At 47.5% G+C, this 10,267-nt stretch overlaps 2 long non-coding RNA genes across 2 annotated transcripts; both read left to right on the top strand.

Annotated features, from left to right (window-relative positions):
- Positions 1-7,950: 7,950 nt before the first annotated feature.
- Positions 7,951-8,753, top strand: LOC120692629. Its single transcript, XR_005682685.1, has 2 exons — positions 7,951-8,179; positions 8,251-8,753. It is a non-coding gene; the product is annotated as an uncharacterized LOC120692629 (long non-coding RNA).
- A 672-nt stretch (positions 8,754-9,425) lies between these two features.
- On the top strand, positions 9,426-10,267 carry LOC120693017. The gene is made up of 2 exons (XR_005682820.1): positions 9,426-9,801; positions 9,885-10,267. It is a non-coding gene; the product is annotated as an uncharacterized LOC120693017 (long non-coding RNA).

The raw sequence follows: 10,267 nt of genomic DNA, 5'->3' as shown, positions 1-10,267 counted from the left end.
GCATGCCTCCCGATCGGGATATTGAGTTTGTCATTGAGTTACAGCCTGGCACAGCGCCCATATCTCGAAGACCACATAGAATGACTCCCAGTGAGTTAGCTGAATTAAAAATCCAGTTACAAGAGTTGCTAGATAAAGGCTTTATTCGACCGAGCACCTCACCTTGGGGTTGCCCGGCTCTGTTCGTGAAGAAGAAAGATCACGGACTGAGGCTATGTGTGGATTATCGACCGCTGAATGCAGTCACCATCAAAAACAAATATCCACTTCCCCATATTGATATTCTTTTTGATCAACTAGCCGGAGCTAAGGTATTCTCAAAAATAGATCTACGCTCTGGTTATCATCAAATCAAAATCAGACCGGTGGATATACCAAAAACAGCTTTCTCTACTCGTTATGGTCTTTACGAGTATTTGGTAATGTCTTTCGGATTAACCAATGCTCCAGCGTATTTCATGTACCTCATGAATTCGGTATTCATGCCGGAGTCAGACAAGTTCGTCGTGGTCTTCATTGATGATATTTTGATCTACTCCAAGAATGAGGAAGAACACGCTCATCATCTTCACATAGTACTTCAGCGTCTGAGAGAGCACCAGCTTTATGCCAAATTCAGCAAGTGTGACTTCTGGCTGAAGGAAGTGCCATTCCTCGGTCATGTCATATCTGCTGAGGGCATCTCTGTGGATCCCAGTAAAATACAAGATGTACTCGATTGGGAAGCCCCCACTTCAGTCCCTGAAATTCGCAGTTTCTTGGGCTTAGCTGGGTATTATCGAAGATTCATTCCAGAATTCTCCAGAATTGCGAAGCCAATGACTGAACTTCTGAAAAAGGGTGTTAAATTCTATTGGAGTATTCAATGTGAGGAAGCTTTCCAGAAATTGAAGACACTTCTCACTTCTGCTCCAATCTTGGCCCAGCCGGACACTACAAAACCTTTTGATGTCTACTGTGATGCCTCAGGCACAGGACTTGGCTGTGTTCTGATGCAAGAGAACCGGGTGATTGCTTATGCATCTCGATCGCTCAAGCGTCACGAAGAAAACTATCCCACTCATGATCTTGAATTAGCAGCTGTCGTCCATACTCTGAAGATCTGGCGACACTATCTTTTAGGTTCATTGTGCAATATCTATACCGATCACAAGAGTTTCAAATATCTTTTCACGCAAGCTGATTTGAACATGCGTCAAAGAAGATGGCTTGAGTTGATTAAAGATTACGAGCTCGAAGTGCATTATCATCCAGGCAAGGCAAATGTGGTTGCCGATGCGCTAAGTCGCAAAGCTCACTGTCATTGCATTTCAGCTATACCATTAAGCGAGTCTCTTTGCTATGAAATGGAAAAGCTGAATTTGAGTATTGTACCACATGGCACATTGGCTCATCTAGAGCTTACTCCTACTCTTCGCGATCTTATCATAGCGGCACAAAAGCAAGATAAAGGGGTGAAGGAAATTCAGAGAAGACTATCAGAAGGAGACCCTAAAGTGAATTGCTTCCACCACGATAATGAGAATGTGTTATGGTTCAAAGACCGACTAGTGGTGCCTAAGAATTTTGAGCTCAGAAAACAGATCCTTGATGAAGCCCATACTTCACGACTATCAATTCATCCGGGTAGCAACAAAATGTACCAAGACCTGAAGCAACGATTTTGGTGGACTCGGATGAAAAGGGAAATAGCCAAGTATGTATCAGAGTGTGATATCTGTCGAAGGGTTAAAGCCAGTCATCTCAGACCCGCTGGGACTCTTCAACCCTTGAGTATACCTGAATGGAAATGGGAAGACATTAGTATGGACTTTATAGTTGGCCTGCCTCGAACTCAAAAGGGTTACGATTCTATTTGGGTTGTGGTCGACAGGCTAACCAAGTCAGCACATTTTCTTCCAGTCAGTACTCGTTATTCCACAAAAAGATATGCTGAGTTATATGTTGAGCGTATTTTATGCCTGCATGGTATACCCAAGACTATCATCTCTGATCGTGGTAGCCAATTCACTGCTCGCTTTTGGGAACAATTACATACTTGCTTAGGAACTCGTGTGATTCGCAGTTCTGCTTACCACCCTCAAACAGATGGCCAAACCGAGAGGATAAATCAAATTTTGGAAGATATGCTCCGTGCTTGCATCTTGACCTATCCACAGAAATGGGATCAATGCTTGCCGTTAGCTGAATTCTCTTATAATAATAGTTATCAAGATAGCATCAAAATGGCACCGTTCGAAGCGTTGTACGGTCGTCGATGCCGTACACCTCTCAATTGGTCTGAAACCGGAGAAAGAACAATCTTTGGGCCCGACATGGTTCAAGAGGCCGAAGAACAAGTCCGCCTTATCCAAGCCAACTTAAAGATTGCACAGTCCCGACAGAAGAGCTATGCGGATAAAAGAAGAGATCCACTCGTCTTTAAAGTCGGTGACCATGTCTATTTAAAAGTATCACCTTGGAAAGGTGTGCAACGATTCGGAATGAAAGGGAAGTTAGCTCCCCGCTACATCGGTCCATATCCAATTGTGGAACGATGCGGTCCTGCGGCTTATCGGTTGGATCTTCCGGCAAACCTTTCTGCAGTTCATAACATCTTCCATGTATCGCAACTCAGAATGTGCCTTAGAGTTCCGACTGAAGCTGTGGCAAGTGACTCGATTCAATTAGAGTCTGATCTCACTTATTCTGAGCATCCTATCAAGATTATTGATCGCAAGGATCGAGTTACTCGTCGCACCACCAACCGATTCTACAAAGTTCAGTGGAGTAATCACTCCGAAGATGAAGCTACTTGGGAGAAGGAGGAATTCCTGAGATCCAAGTATCCGGAGTTTTTGAACGCTCATCCAGGTACTACAACCTCGAACCCTTTCCGCCTGTCTTTATTCCTTTGTGCCTGAATCTCGGGACGAGATTCTTTTAAGGGGGGAAGGCTGTAACACCCCTGTGTTAATCGTCTCGTTAATCATGAGTTAATTCGCTAATCGCGGACTCGAGTTCGTCGTTAGCGTTAATCGGGTTCGCATAGTAATCTTTGCTTTAGCGATGTTCGATCTCGTTTTTGTCCTTGATCTGAGCTCCAAATCAACTTCCGCCCAAAACGAAAGTTGTAGATCTTTTAATCCTCTACAACTTTTATTTTGGCCAAATTTCAAGTTCCTATATGAAAATTTGAGTTTCAACTGGTCAAATTCGAGTTAAAATCATTTAAACGAGCAAACAGTGCCCCTCCTGTGCTCGACACTGTGCCCCGACGCCCATACCACCGCCGTGGTCGCCGGCGAGCGCGTCCACGCGTCGGCAATCGCGCCCGACGCCGCTCTTCTCCTCCCACGGACGCTTCGAAGCTTCATGTGCCGTCCCAATCCTCCTTCCTCCTTCCTCTGAGCTAGGTCGAGCTCGAGCGAGCAGAACCGAGCGAAATCGCTGTCGCTCGTCGCTCCGGCCAACCCTCGCCGCCCCACCTCAATCCGTCGCACTCCGAGCTGCGCGACCTCACCCCGAAGCTCCTCCATCCCTCCACGAGCGCGACCGTGCCCTACCCCAGCCGAAGTCGAGCCCCAGACGTCGTCCGCCATTGCTGTCTTCGTCAAGCTCCGCCCGAGCTCCGCCCCTCCCGTCGACGACCCCCTTCCGGCCTTCCTTCACGCAAAACGAATCCTCGGTGAGCTTCCCCGCAACCTGCTCTCGCTCCCCGACCCTCTCCCCACCCGAATCGGCGCCGCCGTCGTCGAATCGCAGCCGCGCCGCCGCGGAACGCGCCGCCGCCTCCGCGCGCACGCCGCCGGACCTCCCTGGGCGCCGCCCCTCGCCGCTGCCGCGCGCCCTAGGGCCGCCTAGCCTCCCCGTAGCTCAAGCCGCCCCACCCCGCGGCCGCCGCAAGCCGCCGCCAACGGAACGCCGCACGCCGCCGCCGCCAGTCGCTGCCGCCCCTGGACTGGAGTGCCGCCGCCGCGTCGCCCCGCCTCGCGCCACCTCTGCGCGGGCCCCTGTGCGTGGGCCCCTACGCGCGGGCCCGCCAGCGTTGCACCGCCGGCCGGCCGGCCAGCAGCCGCCGCGCGCGCGCGCCAGGGCGCCCCGGTGTGCGCCGGCCCGCACGGGGCAGAACAGAGGAGGGGGACGAGCTGGGCCGGCGCCCACTGTCCAGTGGGGCCCGGCTGTCAGTCCCCCCCCCCCCTTTTATCTTTTTAGTATTTTCATTTTAGTTTTGGCTGAAAACTTCTAGAGTTTGTAGAAAAATGAAGAAAAATCCTAAAAATGCAAGGTAAATTTTGTTAGCTTTCTAAAATCATGATCTTCTGAGGAAAAATGCTTAAGCATGCATTTTATCACTTTTGCTCTGGTGAAAATTCATTTTGTGTTTAACCTAGTTTATTTTGTACCACTTGTTCTATAACTCTAAAAATTATGAAAAATTTGCAGTGGCTTTATCCTTGCATGTGTAATCCACTGTAAATGGAATGGTATTTTGTGTAATCCTAGTATTGAAAGGTAGCGATGGAATTTTGTATCTGTTGTTCTGAAGAATAATCTTCTCCACCATGTGTGCTCTAGATGTTTAGGCGAATTTAGTTAATACTCACTGTACTAAATGGAGCTAAAATATTGAAAGTAAGGATTCACTCCTAGTAGCATTTCAGCAAAAGAACTCCAGAGCCAAAAAGCTTTGCATGTCTAGGTAATGGGCTAAGTATACCCAGAGTCGGGTAAGCCTTGCTGAGTATTAGTATACTCAGGGTTGTTGTTGTAACCCCTCTGAGCAGGTTGTGTCCCGGCGGACTTCGAGGAGATCTGTGCGTCCTGGATTGGACAGCCGCTTCCTCCAGGTTGGACCGTCGAGTGGGCCCCGTCTTCCCCGTGAAGATTGGGCAGGTTGGCGTCACATCGGTGGGCAGGATGTGGAGCTCACCTTTTATCATCGTCGTGGCTATCGTATTGTATTTCAACTCAGTTTTAAACTTCCGCTGTGCGTTTGAACTCTGTTGTTTGTATTTTAAGACTTTTATGTAAAACCGGTGTTGTAAATTAATTTGAAGACTTCTGTCAACGGGTCATCGTGGCCGTCGTTTGAACAACGATGGCCTTGTGTGCTGGACGATTGTCATGTATGTCATCCGCTATCGAATTATGTCTTATGTTAAAATATATAATTTTAAGAACTACTAAGTGATGAATTAATTTCGTGTTGTACGAAAATGTGTTGTAAGTTGTGGCACCATGTTATGTTCAACTATGTTGTTGTAATTGACAATTGAAGTTCTATGTTATTTAATTTCTTGTGTGTCATTTATTAGTCTATTATGTTCAACTTCTTGCTCCGTTATGATATTTTAATTACTTAATATTTTAATGCACTAAATTATTACTTTTGTTATGATTTTTTCTAATAAATCTTATTTTGCAGCTATGGAGCACGAGGAAGGTGCCACCCTTGAGTTGCTTGATGCTCTCGTCGACAAGCGCCACCGGTCGTATATGTCTGCGGTGCGTGGAATAAGCTTGGGGACTTTTCGGGCATGCGTGCCCATGTCGACGATGTCGATACACCGTCGCTGGGTTCCTAGGTGCGGGTTATATTTGTCACATATTTTTATTGTTTCGGTAATCGTTTGTTATAATCTGATATTTAATTTTCGTGCTGCAGCCTACGCGCTTCGGGTCTTCTCCCGATTGCGCAACTTGTCGAGGGAGATTTGGCAGACAATACACGTCGACCAAGAGACAAGGCTGCATGGTTTCAGTTCGACATGTCCCTCCTCGCAGCACTTCTCGACCGTTGACGTCTGGAGACGCACACGTTTCACCTTCCAGTCAGTGAGACAACCCCTACTCTTCAGAACGTGGCGATGCTTCTGGGCTTGCCGTGTGCTGGACGAGCTGTAGGTGCCGAGGATGTGCCACTCTCGTGGCGTGAGGACCTTTTGGCTCGGTTCACGGGGGTTCAGCGCAACGACCGAGCGTTGCCTTACCGACCCTTCTCATCGAACCATGGACCAACAAAGAGGTGGCTCCTCCAGTTCAATGTGAGTACCTAAATCTTTAACCATTCCGTACTAATGTTGGTACATACTTGCATTGAACGACTACTACCATTTTGTAGGCGGACTACATGAGGGATGACGCTGATGACGCTACCGTTGTCAGGCACTTGGAGGCCTACATACTGTGGCTATTCGGTTGGATCATGTTCTGCAGCTCCCAGGGTGACTCGTGCCCCAAGCAGCTCGTTCCAGTGGTGATGGCGATAGCTGACGCTCCACTTGATGACGTCCCACAGTTCAGCTAGGCTTCTGTCGTGTTGGCTGCGACGTACAGGGGCCTTTGCACGGGAGTGATGAAGGTCTCAGCAGAGGAGCCCATCTTTGTTGGGTGCCCTCTACTAATACAGCTCAAGTCGTATGACCGCTTCCCAGTGGGTAGACCAGAGATGAACTTCGAGCCGTACGCCGAGCTGTCCCCAGACCATGACGACGTCGACAGACCGACGATGGGTTCGCTGTGGTGCTTTAGAAGGGTACATTAAATCTTTTTTGTTACTTATTATTACCTGCCTTCAAAATGCTACAATTTAGTTGTTTTAATTTTTTATGTTATGCAGCCATCGTGGGTCGACATGCAGACGAGAAAGTCGTACCCCGACTTCGTGGGATAGTTCGACACTCTTGTGGACGCGGACGTGAGGTGTTCTCCGTTCACTGCAGCCGACATTTACACCCGGGCACCGAGCGGTATTGCTTCCTTGTGCCTGCGAGACCAGGAGTACTAAATGACGAGAAAGCCGATCCTTTACGACATCCACATCGAGGAGTACCACGTGAACCGGGTCATGAGGCAGTTCGGTCACTATCAGCAGACCCCGGTCCCGATTGTGCACTCAGTGGAGCCCCACGTGCACAAGTATGGAATACATAGTTATATTAGAAATTAATTTTATTTTTACATGGTAGAATTAAATGTGGATCCACTCTATTTTTGTATTGTAGGTGGACATGTCAGGGGCAGCCACCAAGGACTGTTTAGTGCAGATGATGACCGAGGGAGAGGATGGAGGCCGTCGTTTCTTGAAATGCCCACGAGCATGGGTAACTTTAACTAATCTTCATTTGTAACATGTGTCGCATCTCGTTGCTATTACTTACCCCAGGTTACATGTTTCAATCTTTCGCAGGTGAGGATGGGTGCGGGTTTGTTAGGTGGGTGGATCCAACTCGTATTAATCCATATCAAGAATACATTGAGTACCTGCAGAATTGTATCTTCGATCTAGAAATGAATATTGGTGACAACGGCACGAAAGATGATGACAACAATAATATTGCCATTTCACAAGAGACAATCTGTAGTGATCCATACTGCAACTGTCCGTGTCACAAGAAGGATGGGGATCTGCCACCGCCGCCGCCGCCACCAACAACGGACGGTTACTATGGCAAAGGAACCACACAATATGCAAGGTGGGCGCACTATTAGGTGTAACCTTTGTTATATTCGATTAAAAGCTGCCTATCTAAAATACCTATGGCATGCTAGGTTTACAAACGACCCTCGTTTATGATAGCGTGGTGTCTGTATGCCGCTTGAAGTATCCTAGAGGTACAAATGCCGGGGAACATTCTGTATGTTTTTGTATTGTCTTCACTTGTTCAATGATGTTTACATGCCGGAAAACCATTTCTGACTAATAGGACGCGTCCAGGCTAAAGGACACAGCTGTGTGGAGTGTGCAATGCTTTTATCATGAATAGACTGGTGTAGTGCTATGCATAGGACGAGTTGCTCGCTGCAGGTATAGTGCGCACAACACTGTGGAGCTCGCACGCGAACCAGTGACATGACAGCTCACTGAATTCTTTTCGGAATGTTTGTGAACATAGCCCATGGACCTTCTAATTTGGTCCATAAATAAGGCCACCAGACAGACCATGGAACCATACAATTGCACACTGCAAGCACTAAACAGCTCAAAAACATGTCATCCTCAGGATCCACCTATATTCCATGGAGTAAGCGTTGAGCAAATGTACCCCAAGGAATCCAGGTGCCTATGTGCTTTTGTTGTTCGTTGTGCAAGCTCATGAAGTCGTCAGTCTTGGGAGACAACTTCGAGGTGAGGTTCTTCATGTGCGACAACTATGAGTATGATCCACCTAAGCGTTATGGCAACGACTGAGCTAAGGTACTAAAATATACTACCAGAGCTTCGCAATTGTTGACCAGTTATTGATTACTAACATGATTTGGAGAAAGTCTCCACCGCCTCTATGTGATTTCGTGCAGTGGTTAGACAACGAGCAATCTCAGGAGGCTAAGGATTACGTTGAACACGAAGCAAGGTGGGCTGCGGAAAGGTGGCAACGAATGCTGCACGAGGAACAGATGAAGGAAAAGCGCAAGCAAGACCAGGAAGATATTCGGAAGAGGATTGCAGAAGTGGAACGTCAAGAGGCGGAGGCACGTGAAGCTGACATGGAGAAGAAGCGAGAGAGGGCCCGTCGTGCTAAGGAAGCAGGGCCCGAAGCTATTAGGAAGGGGAAATATCCCTGGTGCACTCAGTAAAGCACCACCATGTAATCTCTGCAATTTAAATTCCCTAAGGCATGTTATTGTGTTGCACGTGCCACTGTAGTTCGTTCTTTTAGTTCCCTGTTTAGAGCAAAGGTCTCACACGTCATTTACCGTAGTAGTACAGACGCAATGACCCGTTGCTATGTTATCATTATCTTAATGAAATCCAGGACTTTATGGCTCCAGCCTAATTTGCCATACTAATTGCATTGGAGGTGCACATGGTTCGGTCGGCCTCATTTAATCGTGCATTGGATTCGAGTATAAAGTAAAGTGACATGAGTTGACGTTGAAAGGACACTAATTGAATGGCTTGTCTGTCCTGTGCAGTGAACGGTGATCGCTTTTGCTGGCGTGCGAGCGCAGCAGGCTGGAGCAGTGACGGGTCATTTCTGTGTTTAAAGTGAGAGGGCAGCAGTGTGGACCAGTGAGTAGTCATGTCCGTCATTAAAGTGTGAAGGGAAGCAGTGTGGAGCAGTGAGGGCATCTCGTGACTCCGTCGCCGTTTCAAAGGACGATGCTGCCAGCCCTTCATGTACAAATTGCAAGGTCAGCAGGGTGGAGCAGCGACCGGTCATTTTTGTGTTTAAAGTGAGAGGGCAGTATTGAGCAGTGAGTGGTCATGTCCACCCTTAAAGTGCAAAGGGCAGCAGTGTGGACCAGTGAGGGCATCTCGTGACTCCGTTGCTATTTCAAAGGACGATGTTGGCAGCCCTTCGTTTATAAATTGCGAGGTCAGCAGGGTGGAGCAGCGACTGGTCATTTCCGTGTTTAAAGTGAGAGGGCAGCAGTGTTGAGCAGTGAGTGGTCATGTCCATCCTTAAAGTGCGAAGGGCAGCAGTGTGGACCAGTGAGGGCATCTCGTGACTCCGTCGTTGTTTCAAAGGACGATGCTGGCAGCCCTTCGTGTATAAATTGCGAGTATGTGCTTGCCGAGAGTACGTGCAATTTACCTTCAACATATTTTCAGGGTAGCCCAAACAAACCGTTATGAGCTCATCATCTAGGGTAGCTTAGTGTCGGGAAATGGAGGCCAATTTAGGAGGCCGTCCTAACGATCCAAATAGATGTATTAGAGATTGCAAGGTATGGCCGAAAGGTGAAGAGCCACCCTATTGCTATTGCCAGATGAGTTGTGTTCCCAACGTATCTTGTGATTACGAGACTTTTGGCCAGATGTATTGGTCTTGTAAGAATATCGAGGAAGTGCAAAAAGCAGGTGCAATATCATAGGTATAGATATATTTTTTAATTATATTTGTCTAGTGTTTTTTGTTTTTTTCTAATAATTTTGTTTCGTTTCTTGTTTATGAAAGTACGATGGTGATGAGATGCACACACATTGGTGTCATTTCCAGGAGTGGATTGACACGTGGATCACTCGTCGTGATCAGCAATATATGGCGTGGTTGAAGAAGGTGGATGATGATGTACGCAAGTGCGAGCACGAGAAAGCATAACGGGCGGGATGTGATAAGGGTACTGGCCGTGAATGATGGATGTTGTACTGGTCCATTTCATTCAGATCAATCCTGCTATCAGAATAAGTTATGTTCATTCCCGACCAATATGTTGCGTGTTTGTTTCAGAAGCCTCTTTTCGCTTCCTATGTATTATTTTTTCTTCCGTGCTTATCATGTGTACTCGTGGTGTTATGGAGGTTGTTCTCTTTTCTAATAAAATCGTGAATCATCCGGCA

This window comes from Panicum virgatum, chromosome 9N (genome assembly GCF_016808335.1).
Source record: "Panicum virgatum strain AP13 chromosome 9N, P.virgatum_v5, whole genome shotgun sequence".
Lineage (NCBI taxonomy): Eukaryota > Viridiplantae > Streptophyta > Magnoliopsida > Poales > Poaceae > Panicum > Panicum virgatum.
This window is presented reverse-complemented; position numbering and strand designations above follow the sequence as displayed.